This window comes from Amblyraja radiata, unplaced genomic scaffold (assembly GCF_010909765.2).
Source record: "Amblyraja radiata isolate CabotCenter1 unplaced genomic scaffold, sAmbRad1.1.pri S109, whole genome shotgun sequence".
Taxonomy (NCBI): Eukaryota; Metazoa; Chordata; class Chondrichthyes; order Rajiformes; family Rajidae; genus Amblyraja; species Amblyraja radiata.
This window is the reverse complement of record NW_022630099.1, coordinates 3704314-3728041: the sequence shown is the minus strand read 5'-3', so window position 1 is coordinate 3728041 and position 23728 is coordinate 3704314. Positions and strand designations below refer to the sequence as shown.

The following is a 23728-nucleotide window of genomic DNA, read 5'->3' as shown; positions in this document are numbered from 1 at the left end:
AGGTAACGATGATAAAGGAAGCAAGCCAAATCTCATTTATTTATATATATAGCACATTTAAAAAACAACTCTCGTTGGCCAAAGCGTTTTACATTTGTTATAAGAACAGTACAGGGAGGTTTCACGGCAGTGTGGTCACGACCCATGACTCGTACTGTTGCTATGCTACTGCTAGGAAAGGGGGAGATGCAACGAGACCTGGGTGTCATGGTACACCAGTCATTAAAAGTACGCATGCAGGTGCAGCAGGCAGTGAAGAAGGCGAATGGTATGTTAGCATTCATAACAAAAGGATTTGAGTATAGGAGCAGGGATATTCTACCGCATTTGTACAGGGTCTTTGTGAGACCACACCTGTAGTATTTCGTACAGTTTTGGTCTCCTAATCTGAGGAAAGACATTCTTGCCATAGAGGGAGTACAGAGAAGGTTCACCAGACTGGTTCCTGGGATGTCAGGAATTTCATATGAAGAAAGGCTGGATAGACTCGGTTTGTACTCGGTAGATTTTAGAAAATTGAGGGGGGAATCTTATAGAAACTTACAAAATTCTTAAGGGGTTGGACAGGCTAGATGCAGGAAGACTGTTCCCGATGTTGGGGAAGTCCAGAACATGGGATCACAGTTTAAGGATAAGGGGGAAGTCTTTTAGGACCGAGATGAGAAAAACATTTTTTTCACACACAGAGGGTGGTGAATCTGTGGAATTATCTGCCACAGAAGGTAGTTGAGGCCAGTGCATTGGCTATATTTAAGAGGGAGTTAGATGTGGCCCTTGTGGCTAAAGGGATCAGGGGGTATGGAGGGAAGGCAGGTACGGGATACTGAGTTGGATGATCAGCCATGATCATATGGATTGGCGGTGCAGGATCGAAGGGCCGAATGGCCTCTACTCCTGCACCTATTTTCTATGTTTCTACGTTTCCAAGTGGAGGACACGCGATGAACTGCAGGTAGGCGCTTACCATTGTTTCCAGCGTAGCGGGCCCGTTAAAACCCGTTGAAGTTGTCAAATTTTGCGCTGTAAATAATTATGGAAATCGGGATAAGCGTGTGAGACATTTAACCTACTTCAGAATTCCAAATGTTAGGAGAAATTACGGTAGATAGAAGCGAGAGCTGAAGGGATAACAACAGCCAGAGTGCTTGGCGAACATTGGCCGTTTGCGCACTGCATTCCATCAACTAAGGCATTATTTGTGCTTTTTCTTGATTGCTTTGACATCTAAAAAGTTTCAGAAGTGATAAATCTGGCTGTAATATTTTTAAATCGCCCATGGTTCTCAAGTGGGTTTTTACATACAAAATGAAAACGCACCTGAAGCAAAATTTACAGCCAGATTTATCACTTCTTAGACTTTTTATATACCAAAGGAATCAGGAAAAAACACAAATAATGCTTTTGATGAAATGCAGTGAGCAAACGCGATAATTCCCAATATTTTCAATTACGATATCTGCACGGCCAATGTTTACCAAGCACTTTAGCTGTTGTTGTCCCTTCAGCTCTCGCTTCTCTTTACCTTCATTTCGCTTCACGTTTGTAATTCTGAAGTTGGGCACATGTCTCTCACACTCACCCCGTCTTCCACTGTTTTTTTCAGCGCAAAAATTCAACATTTTTGCGTTTTTTAACAGGTAGGAAAGTACGCGTTTCTTGCATTAATAACACATACCGGAAGGGACGGATGTCCTCCAGATGGACTGAGCGGTTCCGTGCGTCCCCCTATTACCCAGTGAACTGACGTGCAACCCCCCTATAAACATACAGACTACATACATATAAAAAACAAAGAAAATAGGTGCAGGAGTAGCCCATTCGGCCCTTCGAGCCTGCACCGCCATTCAATATGATCATGGCTGATCATCCAACTCAGTATCCTGTACCCGCCTTCTCTCCATACAGGGGATATGGGGAGAAGGCAGGAACGGGGTACTGATTGGAGATGATCAGACATGATCACATTGAATGGAAGTGCAGGCTCGAGGGGCTAATGGCCTCCTCCTCCACCTATTTTCTATGTTTCTATGTTTTTATGTTAACGATTGTACATTTTCCAACAGTTAATATTGTCGCCATGGTGATCTTGTCGCGGGGGAGGTGCGGTCTATCCAGGTGTGTGACCATCTACCTGGTTGCCATGGCGGCGGCGGATCTGATGGTTCTCATCACCGCCGTCATTCTCCACCGGATCGTCGGCATTTACTTCCCCGGGAGCTACCTGTCGCTCACCTGGGTCTGCCGCATCAAGAACCCAGTCGCTTATGCGTGCAGAGACTCCTCCGTCTGGCTCACCGTCGCATTCACCTTCGATCGCTTCGTGGCTATTTGCTGTCCCAACTTCAAACGCAAGTACTGCACCAGAAAAACGGCAGCGCCAGTCGTCGCTGGTATTGTAGCCATGAGTTGTTTGAAGAATGTCGGCTGGTATTTCGTTTACGACCCGCTGTACTACGAGGACAACCTTCCTTGGTATTGTAGATTTATTCCAAGTTATTATTCCTCGCCGTGGTGGAACGCGTTCTCGTATTTGGATCGCATCATCACCCCCATGCTGCCGTTCGCGGTTGTATTGTTACTGAATTTCATGACCGTCAAACGCATCGTCACCGCCAGCAGAGTACGGAAGTCCTTGCGTGATGACGCTCTCCCCGGGAAAGGTCCTGACCCCGAGATGGAGAGCCGCAGGAAGTCGATCATTTTACTATTCAGCATTTCCGGCAACTTCATCCTGCTTTGGATGACGTACATGGTGCATTATTTGTACTTTCGGATCACGAGAACTTTTAGTTACTCTGGATACAACGACCCGGTGTTTATTCTCCAAGAAGCGGGTTATATGCTCCTGCTTCTTTGTTGCTGCACCAATACATTTATTTATACATTAACCCAGAGTAAATTCAGAGATGAGCTGAAGACAATAGTAACGTACCCGATCCGTCAGGTTGCTAAGTATGTTTAGTTGAGTTGAGTTGTGTTGAGTTGATTTGGGTTGTGTTGGGTTGGGTTGTGCCCAATTAAGTTGAGTTTGAAACATAGAAACATAGAACATAGGTGCAGGAGTAGAGGCCATTCGGCCCTTCGAGCCTGCACCGCCATTCAATATGATCATGGCTGATCATCCAACTCAGTATCCCGTACCTGCCTTCTGTATACCCCCTGATCACTTTAGCCACAAGGGCCGCATCTAACTCCCTCTTAAAAATAGCCAAATGAACTGTGGCCTCAACTACCTTCTGTGGCAGAGAGTTCCAGAGATTCACCACTCTCTGTGTGTGAAATAAAATGTTTTTCTCATCTCGGTCCTAAAGGATTCCCCCTCTATCCTTAAGCTGTGGCCCCTTGTCCTGGACTTCCCCAACATCTGGAATAACCCTCCTGCATCCAGTCTGTCCAACCACCTAAATATTTTGTAAGTTTCTATAAGATCTCCCCTCAATCTCCTAATTTCTAGCGAGTACAAGCCGAGTCTATCCAGTCTTTCTTCTTATGAAAGTCCTGATATTCCAGGAATCAGTCTGGTGAACCTTCTCTGTACTCCCTCTATGGCAACAATGTCCTTCCTCAGATTAGTAGACCAAAACTGTAACTGTAAGTTTCAACTGTTGAGTTGAGTTGAGTTGGGTTGGGTTGTGTTAAGTTGGGTTGTGTTGAATTAAGTTGTGTTGGGTTGTGTTAAGTAGAGTTGATTTTGGGTTGGGTTGGGTTTAGTTCGCCTCAGTTCCGTTCAGTTCAGTTCATTTACCTCAGTTCAGTTAAGTATAGTTTTGATCTGTTTGGTTTAATTTAGTTTAGTATTGGTTAACTGAGTTTCATTTAGTTTAGTTAATTTAACTTCAGTTTCCTTCACATTCATTTCTTTAGTTTAGTTTAGTTTGGTTTGGTTTAGTTTAGACTAGTTGATTATTGTCACGTGTAACAAGGAAAACGAAATGATTTTTCATCGTTCATTCCAGTCGGCGGACAGACAATACACGATGAACATCAAGGTTTCAAGGTTTCAAGGTTTAAAGATCAGTTTACTGACACATGTACCAATTGAGGTACAGTTAAATTCGAAATACCACACAGACACACTAAAAATAAAAATGCAACAAGACACACAACTATATGCAAGTTAACATAAACAATCCACCACACCCACGTTCCTCACTGTAATGGAAGGCAATAAGGTCCAATCTGCTTTCTCGTTTATTCTCCCGAGGTCGGGGCGGTCAAAGCCCCCGCGTCGGGGTGGTTGAACCCCCCCATAATTCAGATATACAGGAAAAAGGGAATCACGTTCGATGCAAGATAAATGTGCAAGGAAAAGGATCGTTCAAGTTCAAGTTCAAGTGAGTTTATTGTCATGTGTCCCGGATAGGACAGAGACATTCTTGCTTTGCTTCAGCACACAGAGCATAGTAGACATTAACTACAAAACAGATCAGTGTGTCCATATACCACAATATAAATATATACACACACATGAATAAATACAATGATAAAGTGCAAATAACAGATCATTGGTTATTAATGATCACAGTTCTGTCCGAGCCAGTTTTAACACCCTGATGGCTGTGGGGGAGCTTCTATTCCTGAACCTGGTCGTTGCAGTCTGGATATGGATTAAATGCAGCTAGATACGAGACGGGCTTGGTATAACGACCGAGGCCGAGGTTCACAAGTCTGTAAGTTATAGGTGCATAATTAGAGAATTCGGCCCGTCGAGTCATCCCCGCCATTAAATCATGGCTGAGCTCGGCCTCCTGATCCCCTTCTCCTGCCTTCGTCCCATACCCCTTGCCACCTGTTCCAACCAAGCATTTGTCTATCTCTGCCTTAAAATGATCCACTGACTTTGGGTCCACTTTGCCTCTGTGAATTTTCTATGTTTCTACGTTTCCAAGTGGAGGACACGCGATGAACTGCAGGTAGGCGCTTACCATTGTTTCCAGCGTAGAGGGCCCGTTAAAACCCGCTGAAGTTGTCAATTTTTGCGCTGTAAATAATTATGGAAATCGGGATAAGCGTGTGAGACATTTAACCTACTTCAGAATTCCAAATGTTAGGAGAAATGACGGTAGATAGAAGCGAGAGCTGAAGGGATAATAACAGCCAGAGTGCTTGGCGAACATTGGCCGTTTGCTCACTGCATTCCATCAACTAAGGCATTATTTGAGCTTTTTCTTGATTGCTTTGACATCTAAAAAGTTTCAGAAGTGATAAATCTGGCTGTAATATTGTTAAATCGCCCATGGTTCTCAAGTGGGTTTTTACATACAAAATGAAAACGCACCTGAAGCAAAATTTACAGCCAGATTTATCACTTCTGAGACTTTTTAGATACCAAAGGAATCAGGAAAAAACACAAATAATGCTTTTGATGAAATGCAGTGAGCAAACGCGATAATTCCCAATATTTTCAATTACGATATCTGCACGGCCAATGTTTACCAAGCACTTTAGCTGTTGTTGTCCCTTCAGCTCTCGCTTCTCTTTACCTTCATTTCGCTTCACGTTTGTAATCCTGAAGTTGGGCACATGTCTCTCAAACTCACCCCGTCTTCCACTATTTTTTTCAGCGCAAAAATTCAACCTTTTTGCGTTTTTTAACAGGTAGGAAAGTACGCGTTTCTTGCATTAATAACACATACCGGAAGGGACGGATGTCCTCCAGATGGATTGAGCGTCTCCGTGCGTCGCCCTATTACCAAGTGAACTGACGTGCAACCCCCCTATAAACATACAGACTACATACATATAAAAAACAAAGAAAATAGGTGCAGGAGTAGCCCATTCGGCCCTTCGAGCCTGCACCGCCATTCAATATGATCATGGCTGATCATCCAACTCAGTATCCTGCACCCGCCTTCTCTCCATACAGGGGATATGGGGAGAAGGCAGGAACGGGGTACTGATTGGGGATGATCAGACATGATCACATTGAATGGAGGTGCAGGCTCGAGGGGCTAATGGCCTCCTCCTCCACCTATTTTCTATTTTTCTATGTTTTTATGTTAACGATTGTACATTTTCCAACAGTTAATATTGTCGCCATGGTGATCTTGTCGCGGGGGAGGTGCGGTCTATCCAGGTGTGTGACCATCTACCTGGTTGCCATGGCGGCGGCGGATCTGATGGTTCTCATCACCGCCGTCATTCTCCACCGGATCGTCGGCATTTACTTCCCCGGTAGTTACCTGTCGCTCACCTGGGTCTGCCGCATCAAGAACCCCGTCGCATATGCGTCCAGAGACTCATCCGTCTGGCTCACCGTCGCATTCACCTTCGATCGCTTCGTGGCTATTTGCTGTCCCAACTTCAAACGCAAGTACTGCACCAGAAAAACGGCAGCGCCAGTCGTCGCTGGTATTGTAGCCATGAGTTGTTTGAAGAATGTCGGCTGGTATTTCGTTTACGACCCGCTGTACTACGAGGACAACCTTCCTTGGTATTGTCGATTTATTCCAAGTTATTATACCTCGCCGTGGTGGAACGCGTTCTCGTATTTGGATCGCATCATCACGCCCATGCTGCCGTTCGCGGTTGTATTGTTATTGAATTTCATGACCGTCAAACGCATCGTCACCGCCAGCAGAGTACGAAAGTCCTTGCGTGATGACGCTCTCCCCGGCAAAGGCCCTGACCCCGAGATGGAGAGCCGCAGGAAGTCGATCATTTTACTATTCAGCATTTCCGGCAACTTCATCCTGCTTTGGATGACGTACATGGTGCATTATTTGTACTTTCGGATCACGAGAACTTTTACTTACTCCGGGTACAACGACCCGGTGTTTATTCTCCAAGAAGCGGGTTATATGCTCCTGCTTCTTTGTTGCTGCACCAATACATTTATTTATACATTAACCCAGAGTAAATTCAGAGATGAGCTGAAGACAATAGTAACGTACCCGATCCGTCAGGTTGCTAAGTATGTCTAGTTGAGTTGAGTTGTGTTGAGTTGTGTTGGGTTGTGTTGGGTTGGGTTGTGTTGCGTTGTGCCCAATTGAGTTGAGTTTGAAACATAGAAACATAGAACATAGGTGCAGGAGTAGAGGCCATTCGGCACTTCGAGCCTGCACCGCCATTCAATATGATCATGGCTAATCATCCAACTCAGTATCCCGTACCTGCCTTCTATATACCCCCTGATCCCTTTAGCCACAAGGGCCGCATCTAACTCCCTCTTAAATATAGCCAAATGAACTGTGGCCTCAACTACCTTCTGTGGCAGAGAGTTCCAGAGATTCACCACTCTCTGTGTGTGAAATAAAATGTTTTTCTGATCTCGGTCCTAAAGGATTCCCCCTCTATCCTTAAGCTGTGGCCACTTGTCCTGGACTTCCCCAACATCTGGAATAACCCTCCTGCATCCAGTCTGTCCAACCACCTAAGAATTTTGTAAGTTTCTATAAGATCTCCCCTCAATCTCCTAAATTCTAGCGAGTACAAGCCGAGTCTATCCAGTCTTTCTTCTTATGAAAGTCCTGATATTCCAGGAATCAGTCTGGTGAACCTTCTCTGTACTCCCTCTATGGCAACAATGTCCTTCCTCAGAATAGTAGACCAAAACTGTAACTGTAAGTTTCAACTGTTGAGTTGAGTTGAGTTGAGTTGGGTTGGGTTGTGTTAAATTGGGTTGTGTTGAATTAAGTTGTGTTGGGTTGTGTTAAGTAGAGATGATTTGGATTGGGTTGGGTTTAGTTCAGCTCAGTTCCGTTCAATTCAGTTCATTTACCTCAGTTCATTTAAGTATAGTTTAGATATGTTTGGTTTAATTTAGTTTAGTATTGGTTAACTGAGTTTCATTTAGTTTAGTTTATTTAACTTCAGTTTCCTTCACATTCATTTTTTTAGTTTAGTTTAGTTTGGTTTGGTTTAGTTTAGACTAGTTGATTATTGTCACGTGTAACAAGGAAAACGAAATGATTTTTTTATCGTTCATTCCAGTCGGCGGACAGACAATACACCATGAACATCAAGGTTTCAAGGTTTCAAGGTTTAAAGATCAGTTTACTGACACATGTACCAATTGAGGTACAGTTAAATTCGAAATACCACACAGACACACTAATAATAAAAATGCAACAAGACACACAACCATATAAAAGTTAACGTAAACATCCACCACAGCGGATTAGCTAGGTTCCTCACTGTGATGGAAGGCAATAAGGTCCAATCTGCTTTCTCGTTTATTCTCCCACGGTCGGGGCGATCGAAGCCCCCGCGTCGGGGCGGTCAAAGCCGCCCATAATGCAGATATACAGGATAAAGGGAATCACGTTCGGTGCAAGATAAACATGCAAGGAAAAGAAGGATCGTTCAAGTTCAAGTTCAAGTGAGTTTATTGTCATGTGTCCCGGATAGGACAGAGACATTCTTGCTTTCCTTCAGCACACAGAGCATAGTAGACATTAACTACAAAACAGATCAGTGTGTCCATATACCACAATATAAATATATACACACACATGAATAAATACAATGATAAAGTGCAAATAACAGATCATTGGTTATTAATGATCACATTTCTGTCCGAGCCGGTTTTAACACCCTGATGGCTGTGGGGGAGCTTCTATTCCTGAACCTGGTCGTTGCCGTCTGGATATGGATTAAATGCAGCTAGATACGAGACGGGCTTGGTATAACGACCGACGCCGAGGTTCACAAGTCTGTAAGTTATAGGTGCATAATTAGGGAATTCGGCCCGTCGAGTCATCCCCGCCATTAAATCATGGCTGAGCTCGGCCTCCTGATCCCCTTCTCCTGCCTTCGTCCCATACCCCTTGCCACCTGTTCCAACCAAGCATTTGTCTATCTCTGCCTTAAAATGATCCACTGACTTTGGGTCCACTTTGCCTCTGTGGCAATGAGTTCCACAGATTCACCACCCTCTGACGCAAGACGGTTTTCCTCACCTCCTTTCTAAAAGAGCGAACTTTAATTCCGAAGCTGTGATCTCTGGTCCTAGACTCTCCCACCAGTGGAAACGAACTTTCCACGCCCGCTCAACCTATGTCTTTCATTACCCAGTAAGTTTCGATGAGGTCTCCCCTCAACTTACTATACTAAGGGGAGGGGAGGCCCGGTGCTCTCAAACGCACATTTATGTCAGGACTGTCATGTGAAGAAAGATTGGATAGACTCGGCTTGTACTAGTTAGAATTTAGAAGATTGAGGGGGGAACTTATAGAAACGTACACAATTCTTAAGGGTTTGGACAGGCTAGATGCAGGAAGATTGTTCCCGATGTTGGGGGAGTCCAGGACAAGGGGTCACAGTTTAAGGATAAGAGGGAAGTATTTTAGGACCGAGATGATAAAATCATTTTTCACACAGAGAGTGGTGAATCTGTGGAATTCTCTGCCACAGAAGGTTGTTGAGGCCACAGTTAATTGGCTATATTTAAGAGGGAGTTAGATGTGGCCCTTGTGGCTAAAGGGATCAGGCGGTTTGGAGAGAAGGCAGGTACAGGATACTGAGTTGGATGATCAGCCATGATCATATTGAAACTCGAATTGTGCTGGCTCGAAGTGCCGAATGGCCTCTACTCCTGCATCTATTTTCTATGTTTCTATCTTTCTAATTCGAAATATATTATTCCATCTTACAATTATCGACATCATACCGTTTAAAATCTTTTCATTTTCTTACATTCATTGACGTAAAATGAAACGATAGATTCACAGCATACATATTCTTTCTTGTTGCGTTGAGTTTTGGTCATGACGTCTGTCAAATTATAGTTAGTTTTGTGCAATTGTGTCTCGAGCGGTAAGCGAATGCAGACGCCGCTAATTACACTCCCCGCCTTCTCCCCGCGGGGTACTTCGACGTATATAATGGCTCCTCCACCGACCGCGCTTCAAGGCAGAGCAGCCCTCGTCTTCTCCGGCGGGACATGCACGAACCGCCGAGCGGCGCTGTGTACGCGATCTACTATCCGGTGCTGGCCGCGTTCGGTGTCCCAAGTAATTTAAATTTGTTAATTTTAGTTTAGTTTAGTTTATTGTTATTGTCCGGTGCACCCAAACATAGTGGGAATATTTTTCCTTGCATGCTATCCAGTCAAAATTAAAATAATATCGGTGAATACAATCAAGCCGTGCTCAATGCAAAGAAAAAGGTGTCTCTAGGTGTCAGCTGATCTCTATCGGTGAGAACAAGTGGAGGCTGGGCGATCGTTTCGCCGAACACCTCCGCTTGGTCCGCGTTAACCAACCTGACCTCCCGGTGGTTCAGCACTTCAACTCCCCCTCCCAATCCGTATCCGACCTCTCTGTCCTGGGACCCCTCCACGGCCAGAGCGAGCAACACCGGGAATTGGAGGAACAGCACCTCATATACCGCTTGGGGAGTCTGCATCCTGGTGGCATGAACATTGAATTCTCACAGGTAGACAAAAGTGCTGGAGAAACTCAGCGGGTGCAGCATCATCTGTGGAGCGAAGGAAATGGGCAACGTTTCGGGCCGAAACCCTTCTTCAGACTCCCTTCTGTTAGCTCTTGCAGTCTCCTCCCCTCCTTTCCTCTCCCTTAGCCCTCGGGCCCCTCCTCCTCATGTTTCCGTTCTTCTCCCCCCCCCCCCCCATCATCCCTATCAGATCGTGTTAATTTGGCTTAGTTTTGCCACGTGATGCCTCGTTACAGCTGAAAGCATGACTTGGCATTAATCTAGACAAGTCATGATATACCAACAAGACCAATTGGTACATAGAAACATAGACACATAGAAAATAGGTCAGGAGTAGGCCATTTGGCCCTTCGAGCCTGCACCGCCATTCAATATGATTATGGCTGATCATTCGACTCAGTATCCTGTACCTGCCTTCTCTCCATACCCCCTGATACCTTTAGCCACAAGGGCCACATCTAACTCTCTCTTAAATATAGCCAATGAACTGTGGGCTCAACTACCTTCTGTGGCAGAGAGTTCCACAGATTCACCACTCTCAGTGTGAAAAATGTTTAAGGGGTTGGACAGGCTAGATGCAGGAAGTTAGTTCCCGATGTTGGGGAAGTCCAGAACAAGGGGCCACACAATTTAAGGTTAAGGGGGAAGTCTTTTAGGACCGAGATGAGGAAAACATTTTTCACACAGAGAGGGGTAAATCTGTGGAATTCTGTGCCACAGAAGGTAGTTGAGGCCAGTTCATTGGCTATATTTAAGAGGGAGTTAGATATGGCCCTTGTGTCTAAAGGGATCAGGGAGTATCTCGAGAAGGCAGGTACAGGATACTGAGTTGGATGATCAGCCATGATTATATTGAATGGCGTTGCAGGCTCGAAGGGCCGAACGGCCTCTACTCCTGCACTTATTTTCTATGTTTCTAATTTTATATGTTTCAATGAGATATCCTCTCATCCTTCTGAATTCCAGTCTATACAAGCCCAGCCGACCCATTCCCTCCCGTACCACCCCCTCCCCGGGCACTTTCCCTTGCATCCGCAAGAAATGCAACACTTGTCCATTTACCTCCCCCCCCCGACTCCATTCAAGGACCCAAGCAGTCGTACCAGGTGCGACAGAGGTTTACCTGCATCTCCTCCAACCTCATCTACTGCATCCGCTGCTCTAGATGTCAGCTGATCTACATCGGTGAGACCAAGCGGAGGTTGGGCGATCGTTTCGCCGAACACCTCCGCTCGGTCCGCAATAACCAACCTGACCTCCCTGTAGCTCAGCACTTCAACTCCCCCTCCCATTCCGTATCCGACCTCTCTGTCCTGGGTCTCCTCCATGGCCAGAGCGGGCAACACCGGAAATTGGAGGAACAGCACCTCATATTCCGCTTGGGGAGTCTGCATCCTGGGGGCATGATCATTGAATTCTCACAATTTTGTTAGTCCTTGCTTTCTCCTCCCCTTCCCCAGCCCTTCTGCTGTACCCCCTCATCCCCCAGCCTTCGAGCTCCTCCTCCTTTTTCCTTCTTAAACCCATTATTTAACGGTTCGATATTGGGAATGGAATTGCGGAGCCACCGGGAGATGAGGTTGGTTGTTGCGAACTGATATATTGCATCTGCTTTTGTGTTTCTACATATGAAATGGACCCATGCGGGATATGTGGTGCTGTTCCACTAGTTTACGCGTGGTGTCACTGTAAAAGTGGTTAACGGTTGTACATTTGCCAACAGTTAATAGTGTCGCCACGGTGATACTGTCGCGGGGTAGGTGCTGTCCATCACCGCCGTCATTCTCTACCGCATCTTCGGCATTTACATCCCCGGGGGCTTACATGTCGCTCAGCTGGATCTGCCGCATCAAGTCACCAGTCGCTTATGCGTCCAGAGACTCCTCCGTCTGGCTGACCGTCGCATTCACCTTCGATCGCTTCGTGGCCATTTGTTGTCAGAATTTTAAACGCAGGTACTGCACCAGAAAAACGGCAGCTCCCGTCGTCGGCGGGATTGTGGCTCTGATCTGTTGCAATGATGTCCCCTGGTCTTTCATTTACCGACCGCTGTACTTCGCGGACAACCTTCCTTGGTATTGCCGGATAATTCCAAGCTTTTATACCTCGCCGTGGTGGCGAGCTTTTTCATATATGAATCCCGTCACCACACCCCTGCTCCCGTTAGCGGTTATACTGTTGCTGAATTTTCTTTTTTTTTTGAAAATATTTTTTATTGGAGATAGGTACATAACCTATTTACATCATTACAGTCTTACATTTTTAAATTGATAATATTGTCCATTATTATTACATTGTCTCCAATACTTTTTGCCTTTTTTTAAAAACTAGATAGAACTAAAGGGATAGATGAAGTAAAGAAAGAAAAGAAAGAGAAGAAAAACAAAAACAAAAAAACTAAAAAAAAAAGGAAAAAGTTAGTTAAAGAAGAATGGAAAAATTTATTAAAATAAAAAAGACTTCATTCGAGATATATTCGTACATTTCAGAGTATAGTATTTCATCCATTCTTTAGCCCGCGTGCTAGTCAGGTTCCTGTGCTGAACTATTCTGACCCTTTAATTAATCAATAAAAGGAGACCATGTTCCAACGAATAATTCCTGTTTGTCCAACAGGGAAAATCTGATTCTTTCCACGTTTAAGGTCTCCGTCATTTCTATAATCCACATTTTGATTGTGGGGGCCGTAGGGCCTTTCCAAAATTTTAGAATTAATGTTTTTCCTGTTATTAAACTATAATCAATAAAGTTTCTTTGTGTTGTTCTAAGTGTTTGATTTAATTCTAATATTCCGAGTATTATTAATTTTGGATCTGGGTCCAATTGTGTGCTGGTTACTTTAGATATTATACTAAAAATATTTACCCAGAATTTTTTAATTTTTATACAGTTTGCAAACATATGAGATAATGTAGCTTCTAAATGTTGACATTTATCACATATAGGTGAGATATGTTGAAAATGTTTATGTAGTTTTGTTTTTGAATAATGTAACCTATGTATTACTTTAAATTGTATTAGAGAATGTCTGGCGTTTAGTGAACACTGATGTATGTGTTGCAAACTTTCTTCCCAAGTATCTTTCGTTATTACTTGATTTAATTATTTTTCCCATGTTTGTCTGTGTAAGTCCGTCGAAGGAATGTCACTGTCTAATAAGATATTATATATATAAGATATTAATTTTTCTGTATTAGGATGTTTGTTCCAACATTCATCAAGAATTTCTGAATTTCTAATTCGAAAATTTTGGGAGTTCGATTTTACATAATCTCTAAATTGAAGATATCTGAAATAATCATTTCCTCGAAGTCCATAAGTCTGTTGCAACTCCTGAAATGTCAGAAAAGTGCCTTCCTTGTAAAGTTGTCCCATATTTTTAATTCCATAATTCTTCCATTGTGTAAAACCCCCGTCCAACCATGAAGGCTTAAACAAAGGATTATTCACAATTGGAAGAAAAAGTGATAAATTATCTAATTTTAATGTCTTTTTTAATTGTTTCCAAATTCGTATAGCACTAAATATTATAGGGTTTTCCCTATAATTTTTTTTGTTTAATTTAGACGTAGCAAATAATATCGAACCGATATCAAAAGGTAAACAATCTTCCTTTTCCATTTTTAACCAGTCTGGTGGTTGATCTATTTCTTCCAACCAGAAATTCATATTTTTAATATTAACTGCCCAGAAATAAAACAAAAAATTGGGTAAAACCAAGCCTCCATTTATTTTTGATTTACACAAGTGTCTTTTGTCTATCCTATGATTCTTATAATCCCAGATAAAATCATTAACAATAGAGTCCAATTTAAAAAAAAAGTTTTTTGCCAGATATATCGGAACTGTCTGAAAAAAGGTATAATATTTGCGGTAAAAAAATCATTTTTATGGCATTGATTTTGCCAACCATTGAGATAGGAAGTGTTTTCCAGTATTGAATATTCTTATGTAGTTTGTTCAGTAATGGGGGGAAATTTGCTTTAAATAATGATGTATATATCTTAGTTACATAAATACCTAGATATTTAAATTTTTCATTTACTATTTTTAATGGAAATTGTTGTATTATCTGTTAGTTATGTTCCCTTATTGGCATAATTTCACTTTTATTCCAATTTATTCTGTATCCTGAAAGTGAACCAAATTGGGTTATTAGCTTTAATAAGTTTGGAATACTAATTTCTGGTTTTGTAATGTAAATTAATACATCATCTGCGTATAGAGAAATTTTATTCACTGTGTCCTTTGTGTTATACCCATGTATTTCCGGATGCCCCCTAACTCTTTCTGCCAGTGGCTCAATAGCAAGCGCAAATAATAATGGAGATAATGGGCATCCTTGTCTACAACCTCTAGATAGGCTAAATTTAGATGACAACCTTTGGTTTGCAAATATTCTAGCCGTGGGATTTGTATATAACAGTTTTATCCATGTACAGAATTTCTCCCCTAGCTGCATATTTTCCATCACCGAAAATAAATAAGGCCATTCGACCTGATCAAATGCTTTTTCAGCGTCAAGTGAAATTATTGCTAGATCTTCATTAATAATTCTCTTGGAATATATAATATTAAATAATCTTCTTAGATTATAATATGAGTACCGTTTCTGAATAAAGCCTGTTTGGTCAGGGTGTATTAATGTATTCATCACTGTACTTAATCTATGCGCTAGTATTTTAGTTAAAATTTTCTGATCTGTATTTAAAAGTGCAATTGCTCTGTATGATCCCGGGTCTTCCGGATCTTTATCAGCTTTAGGAATAAATGTTATTATAGATTCATTTAAAGTGTCTGGAAGTTTCTGTTGAGTATATATATACTCATACAGTCTTTGTAAACGTGGGCTAAGCAAATCATAATTTTTAAAATAAAATTCGGAACCTAAACCATCTGGTCCTACTGCTTTACCATTTTTTAAAGAGCCAATAGACTCCTCAATATCCTTTATCGTAATCTCCCTTTCTAATAATTCTCTATCGTTTGAATCTAAACCTTTTAAATTACATTTTATTAAAACATCTGCTATTCCTTCTGATTGTGCTACGGTTTTAGTTGAATAAAGGTTATGATAGTATTGGAGAAATATATCATTGATGTCCTTGGGCATTTTTAATAATTCTCCTGTCTCTGTTCTAATTTTATGAATTGATTTTTCCCCTTCCATTTTTCGTAACTGACGTGCTAATAATTTTTGTGGTTTGTCTCCAAATTCAAAATGTAATTGTTTGGTTTTTTGATAAAGTTTTATTACTTGTTCTGAATACATTTTATTTAATTTATATTTCAATACAGCAATTTTATTATGTTTTAAAGTAGATGGCATTCTCGCATTTTCTATATCTAGTTGCATTCCATTTAATTTAATCATGAATGTTACAGGTGCATGATCTCAGATTATAATGTTATGGTATTTTGAATTATAAATAAATGGGATAAACGTAGAGTCAACTAAAAAATAATCTATTCTTGAGTATGTTTTGTGTACTGGTGAGTAAAATGAATATTCCCGTCCAGTTGGGGTTTCTATTCTCCAGACATCCTTAATATTAGTGGTATTAATAAATGAATTTAGAAATACACTTGATTGAGATTTTACTTTTTTTTGCCTTGATGATCTATCTAAGTATGAATCTAATGTACAATTGAAGTCTCCTCCAATTATTAATTTATATTGTGTAAATTCAGGAATTTTATTAAATGTTTTATTAAAAAACTTGGGGTTATCAAAATTAGGCCCATAAACATTAAGAAGAATCACTTTTTCTCCATTTAACTCTCCAACTAATATAATATATCTACCATCAATATCCACTATTGTTGAAGAGTTCTTAAAAGGTATTCCTTTACGAATTAGTATTGCAACTCCTCTGGACTTATGGGAAAAGGAGGAATGATATGATTCAGCGATCCACTTAGCTTTAAGTCTATGTTGAGATTCCTTTTTAAGGTGTGTTTCTTGAAGAAATATTATATCTGTTTTGATTAAATTTAGATGTGCCAAAACTTTACCTCTCTTAATTGGTTCATTGATTCCCTTGACATTCCAACTACAAAATGTTATTCCCTGACCCCCTCTTGTCATATTAACATCTTGCATATTGTTTCTAAGGTGGTCTATAACCGAGCAGAAGGTACAACACATAGAACCTGACCCTGCTCCCGAACCTCAAATAGATGAATTTAAAATCATATACATCGCTCTTCCGAACACATCTCCTTGTATTAGTCTTATTTTTCCATTCAAACATTAAGTTATAAAAATATTTAAAGTGAAAAAAGTGATAGAGTTGGTTAGTATAGGGTGAAAGAAAAAGAACTACATCTACAATTAGTGTAGTTATTGATAGCCACACTAACGTGGCTAGAATTCTAAAGACTTCCGTAGCCTTTGTAAAATTTCCAGCTCCGTGCCCGAAAAAAAAAAGATTATTTCTAACATTCAAATAACTTCTTTGGGAGTAACTAACTTATTTACATACCCATACATACACACACACAATATATATATATATATATACCCATATGTATACATACATACGCACGTAACCCTGCAGAAAAGTTCAAAAACAGCACAAATTCACCACGTTATTATTCTCTACATATCATATTAATTTTTTCGCTAAATCTATAAATTTAATTTTAAATTGAAAAATAAAGAGAAAAACCGTTAAACTTTATTAATGACGTAGGCTAATTTACCTCTTGCATATCTTCCTATATAATATAAGTATGTAATTCATTTCTACGTTAATCGAAGACTATTAATTATTAATCATTGTTATCAATCATATACAGTATTAAATTTTTATGAGAAATGTTAATGTTAATAATTTTAGTGGTAATATAGATATTTAATAAGTATTAGTTGTTACATATATAGTTAGATATGAATATACAGATAATAATATTGATTAATAAACAAAAATACAAAGATCACGGTTTTATCCAATGTCCTCCGTCCATTTCGGTTTCCGAATGTCCTTAAAGCTCTTAAAAGAACTTTAAAGGTCCTTTTAGATCTGGCTTGACTCCTAAGGAGTAATGTAAATTCTTCGGTCTATGGTCATGTTACCGACTTCTTTGGCATATTCCAGTGCTTTTTCATGGTCTGTAAAAAGGTGCTCCTTGGACTTGTAGAAGACTCTTAGTCTTGCGGGATAAAACAAGCTGTATCTCAAATCAGGTACATTCTTCAGTATTCTCTTTGTCTCAGTGAACAGCGCTCTTTTCTTGAAGACTTCTGCCGGATAATCTCGGTAAATACTGAATCTCACACCTTCAAAAAGGAGCTGTCCGCCTCGAACAATTTTCTTCATTATATCGTCAAATTCATGATCCAATTGCACCTTTACGATAATTTGTCTTGGATGGGCATCATCTTGTGTACGACGTCGCTGCGCTCTATGAGCTCGACCGAGTGAAGGTTTGTTATCCAATTTTAAGGCTTTTTGTAATAGGTCTGCCACAAAATCCCGAGTGCCCATTTCCTTCTCACTTCCTTCTTTCACCCCTACAATTCTTAGATTCTTACGTCTTTGACGCCCCTCCAAATCAGTACACTTATCACTTAATTTGATCACCATATCGGAGAGGCGTTGGTTTTCAGTAAGGAGTAGACTTACAGTTTCCTCACTTGTCGTCGCCCATTTCTCAAGTTCAGTTATCGCTGTTCTATGTTGATCAAGTACGTGTTGAATGGGGTCCACTTCCGTTTTAACCTTCGTTTCCACCGAAACGAGCCTGGTTTCCAGCACTTCCATCTGATCCTGCATTTACCGGCAACTTCATCCTGCTGTGGATGACGTACATGGTGCATTATTTGTACGTTCGGATCAATGGAACTCATACTTACTCTGGATACAACGACCCGGTGTTTATTCTCGAGGAAGCGGGGTATATGCTCCTGCTTCTCAGTTGCTGCACCAACACTTTTATTTATACATTAACCCAGAGGAAATTCAGAGATCAGCTGAAGACAATGATAACGTACCCGTTCCGTCAGGTTGCGATGTGTGTTTAGTTGAGTTGAGTTGGGTTGTGTTGAGTTAAAATGAAGTTGGGTTGGATTTTGAGTTGAGTTGTGTTGAGTTCAATTGAAGTTGGGTTTAATTTTGAGTTGAGTTGTGTTGAGATCAATTGAGCTGGGTTGAGCTGGGTTGAGCTGGGTTGAGCTGGGTTGAGGTGAGTAAGGTTGAGTTGAGTGAGTAAGGTTGAGTAAGGTTGATGTTGTTCTTTCCGATCACCACTGTGTATTTTTTTATACGACCATCTCTGCTAGCAGTATCAGAAAAGAACCAGAGGTGATCGAAAGGCGCTGTATCAATGAAAACACCGGCGCATTGTTTGCTCAGGCCTATAGACCACCAGCAACTCTGCCCTCGGCCTCTGTCGATGACCTTGTGGATGGTTTTAGCTCCAATGTTATGACTCTTATGGATGCTATTGCACCACTAAAGACCAAGGTTTTATCTGGAAGGAAAAAGTCACCATGGAGAAATGCCACAGCAGTAAGATCCCAAAGAACAAAGTGTAGACAGGCCGAACGTAGGTGGCGAAAAACCAAACTACAGGTCCACTACGACATCTACAAAGACAACCTCCGTATCTATAATCAGGAATTGAAAGGGGCAAGGCAGTCCTTTTTCTCAGAGGTTATCAACAAAAATAATAATTCCCGCACCCTGTTTGCCATTGTCGATAGACTGACAAACCCCTCATCATCAGTCCCTCCTGAGCTCCTGTCCAGCAAGTCGTGCAATGACTTTGCAGATTTGTTCACCGATAGAATTCTGAAGATAAGACAAAAAATGTCTAGCTCCACCACAGGGAACATGGCTTTGTCACCTATGCCTCCAGATTCACTAATGAATCTACAACATTTTAAACTTTTAGATTGTGCATCTCTGACTGAAACTGTTCAACAGCTAAAGTCCACTACCTGCTGTCTTGATCTGCTGCCCACAAGCTTCTTTAAAAATACTTTTAACAGTGTTGCACCAGAAGTACTGAACATAGTAAACACTTCCCTTCAATCGGGGCATTTTCCCGAAGCCTTAAAAACAGCAGTGAGCAAGCCCCTATTGAAGAAGCCTGATTTGGATGCCTCAGCTATGAGCAACTACAGGCCCATATCTAATTTAGCATTTTTGGCAAAGATTATTGAAAGGGGAGTTTACCAACAAATTTACTGCTTTATGACCCAAAACAATATTTTTAATGTTTTCCAGTCGGGATTTCGGCCACATCACAGCACCGAGACTGCACTCACTAAGGTCCTAAACGACATACATCTAAACAGTGATGCATCAAAAGCTTCAGTTTTGGTACTGCTAGATCTCAGTGCTGCTTTTGATACGGTGGACCACATCATACTGCTTGACAGACTGGAGAAGTGGGTGGGACTCTCTGGTTCTGTGCTGGACTGGTTCAAAACTTACTTGAAAGATCGGGATTATTTTGTTTCCCTTGGTAATTTTGAATCATAACGTACAAAACTCACATGCGGGGTTCCTCAGGGCTCCATTCTTGGACCCATTTTGTTCAACATTTATATGCTCCCCCTAGCTCAGATCATAGAGCATTTTAACATATCCTACCACACTTATGCCGATGACACACAACTATATATCGCAGTGTCACCACATGACCATAGTCCCCTACACTCACTGAGCCAGTGTGTCAAACATATCAATGAGTGGATGAACCAGAACTTCCTCCAGCTCAATGCAAATAAGACAGAAATTATTGTCTTTGGTCCCAAAAAATCAAGGCTAGAGGTGAGTGCTCAACTCGACTCAATTGCACTGAAAACCACAGACAAAGCCAGAAATCTTGGTGTAGTTATGGACTCGGATTTGAATTTTAACAGCCATATAAAGACCATTACCAGATCTGCCGATTACCATCTAAAAAATATAGCAAGAATCAAGGGATTTCTGTCCAAAGACGACACTGAAAAACTTGTTCATGCATATATTTTTAGTAGGTTAGATTATTGTAATGGCATCTTTACAGGTCTCAATAAAAAATCAATTAAACAACTGCAGCTTATCCAAAATGCCGCTGCCAGAGTCTTGACCAACACCAAGAAAATGGACCACATTACACCTGTCCTTAAATCTTTGCACTGGCTCCCTGTGTGTAAGAGGATAGATTTTAAAATTCTGTTACTGACCTACAAGGCACTGAATGGTCTTGGTCCAAAATACATCTCTGACCTACTTGTTGTATATGAGGCGCCTAGACTCCTCAGGTCTTCAGGGACAGGTTTACTCTGTGTTCCCAGGGTCAGAACTAAAAAGGCTGAAGCAGCATTCGGTTTTTATGCTCCACACCTGTGGAACAAGCTCCCTGAACACCTGAGGTGTGCACAAACTGTAAGCGCATTTAAATCAGGCCTAAAAACACTGTTGTTTAGTATAGCTTTTCCATAACCCGACATGCAGGTAATCTTAACCGTCTAATTTTAACCATTTTATGTGCTTTTTAAAATCGTTTTATTGTTTCATTGACGTTGTTTTATTATTCATACATTTGTCGTATTGCTTATTTTGCAATTTTTAATTATTGACTATTTTATTTTTTCTTTCCTGTATTGCAGTTTGAATTGCAGTTTGCACGAATGTTGCTATACAAATACATTTGCCTTGCCTTGCCTTGGCTTGAGTTGGGTTGGGTTTGGTTGAGTTGGGGTTGTGTTGAGTTGAGTTCAATTGAGTTGGGTTGAAATTTGAGTTGAGTTGGGTTGGGTTGAGTTGAGTTGGGTTAGGTTGGGTTTGAGTTGAGTTGAGTTGAGGCGAGTTGGGTTGGGTTGGGTTGCGTTGAGTTGAGGCGAGTTGGGTTGAATGGTTGTGTTGGGTTGAGTTGGGTTGGGTTTTGAGTTGAGTTGAGTTGAGTTGAGCTGGGTTGAGCTGCGTTGAGGTGAGTAAGGTTGAGTTGAGTTGGGTTGAGTTAGGTTGAGTTTTGAGTTGAGTTGGGTTTGAGGTGAGTTGAGTTGAGGCGAGTTGAGTTGGGTTGAGTTTTGAGTTGAGTTGGGTTGAGTTTTGAGTTGAGTTGGGTTTACTTATGTTGAGTTTTGAATTGAGTTGGGTTTGAGGTGAGTTGAGTTGAGGCGAGTTGGGTTGGGATGAGTTGAGTTGAGTTTTGAGTTGAGTTGAGTTGGGTTGAGCTGGGTTGAGGCGAGTTGGGTTGGGATGAGTTGGGTTGAGTTTTGAGTTGAGTTGGGTTGGGTTGAGCTGAGTTGAGGCAGTTGGGTTGGGATGAGTTGAGTTGAGGCGGGTTGTGTTGGCTTGGGTTGAGTTGGGTTGAGCCTTTCAGTTCAGTTCAGTTCATTTAAGTTCACTTCAGTTAAGTTTAGTTTAGTTGAGTTTGATTTAGCTTAGTACAGGTTTCCTTATTTTCGTTTAGTTTACTTTATTTTACTTTAGTTTGGTTTCGTATAGTTTAGTCTAGTTTTCTATTGTCACGTGTAGCGAGGTACAGTGAAAAGCTGTTTGTTGCGTGCTCTCAATTCAGCGGAAAGTCTGTATATGATTACAATCAAGCCGTCCAAATTGTACAGATACAGAATAAAGGGAATACCATTCAGTGCAAGGTAAAGACCGATTAAAGATTGTCCGAAGCTCAAACCAATGAACTGATTGTTAGGTTTGGAAGAGGAAGGTGGTGGAGAACGTTTACGCCTTAAGGATATTTATGCACTATGTTGTATATTTTTAATGTATTTACCTTTTGCTTTGTGTGTTACATTATCGATCTCTACTGTGTCTGTGAACATGTAGGACTTGACAAGCATAGGCTTCTTCCTATCCCTTTTCGAACGAGTCTAATGTGTATTATGTTGAAATTGGCTTTTGATTTTTTAAATTATGTATGTACATATATGTTATGTATATGTGTATGTATGTAAGTGTGTATATGTATGTATGTATATATGTACATGTATATGTATGTATGTGTGTATGTATTTATGTATATATGTATGTATATATATAATTTTCCTTTTATTTATTCATTTTCATCTTTCCTTTTCTTCTTTTTTTTTAATCGTTCGAAATAAAGATATAATTCATTCATGTTGTGCTGCTACAAATTAAAAACAATATGGTTCCGTTTTAGTACATTTGACCAATAAATCTCGTTGCCTCTTGACGTATGAGAATTGCGCGCAGTTCCGGTCGGCCCAATACATGAAAGATCTGTAGATTTTGGGGAGGGTACGGAGAAGGTTTATCAGATGCTGCCTGGACTAGGCGGTATTAGCTGCAGTCCGAGGCTGGACAGATTTGGATTGTTTTATCTGGAACATCCGAGGTTGCAGAGAGTCTTGAAATAATTCATAACGAGGTCAATAAGCAATAGACAATAGGTGCAGGAGTAGGCTATTCGGCCCTTCGAGCCTGCACCGCCATTCAATGTGATCATGGCTGATCATCCACACTCAGTACTCAGTTCCTGTCTTTTCCCCATATCATATAACCATATAACCATATAACCATATAACAATTATAGCACGGAAACAGGCCATCTCGGCCGTACAAGTCCGTACCGAACAATTATTTTCCCCTAGTCCCATCTACCCGCACTCAGACCAGAACCCCCCATTCCTTTCCCATTCAAATACCTATCCAATTTATTTTTAAATTATAAAATTGAACCTGCCTCCACCACTTCCACTGGAAGCTCATTCCACACAGCTTCCACACTCTGAGTAAAGCAGTTCCCCCTCATGTTACCCCTTAACTTCTGTCCCTTAATTCTGAAGTCATGGCCTCTTGTTTGAATCTTCCCTCCTCTCAATGGGAAAAGCTTGTCCACGTCAACTCTGTCTATCCCTTTCATCATTTTAAATACCTCTAACAAGTCCCCCCTTAACCTTCTGCGCTCCAAAGAATAAATACCTAACTTGTTCAAACTTTCTCTGTAACTTAGTTGCTGAAACCCAGGCAACATTCTAGTAAATCTCCTCTGTACTCTCTCTAATTTGTTGACATCCTTCCTATAATTGGGCGACCAAAACTGTACACCATACTCCAGATTTGGGCACACCAATGCCTTGTACAATTTTAACATTACACCCCAACTTCTATACTCAATGCTCAGATTTATAAAGGCCAACATACCAAAAGCTTTCTTTACCACCCTACCTACACGAGATTCCACCTTCAGGGAACTATGCACAGTTATTCCTAGATCCCTCTGTCCAACTGCAATATCCCCTGACTCCGCTATTTTTAAGAGCCCTAACTAGCTATCTCTTTAAAGTATCCAGAGCACCGGCCTCCACCGCCCTATGAGACAGAGAATTCCACAGACTCACAACTCTCTG

General features: G+C 41.2%; 1 long non-coding RNA gene across 1 annotated transcript; it reads left to right on the top strand.

The window, feature by feature from the left end:
- Positions 1–2996: 2996 nt before the first annotated feature.
- Positions 2997–18573, top strand: LOC116969119. Its single transcript, XR_004410631.1, has 3 exons — positions 2997–3006; positions 4653–4658; positions 18543–18573. It is a non-coding gene; the product is annotated as an uncharacterized LOC116969119 (long non-coding RNA).
- The last annotated feature ends 5155 nt before the right edge of the window (positions 18574–23728 follow it).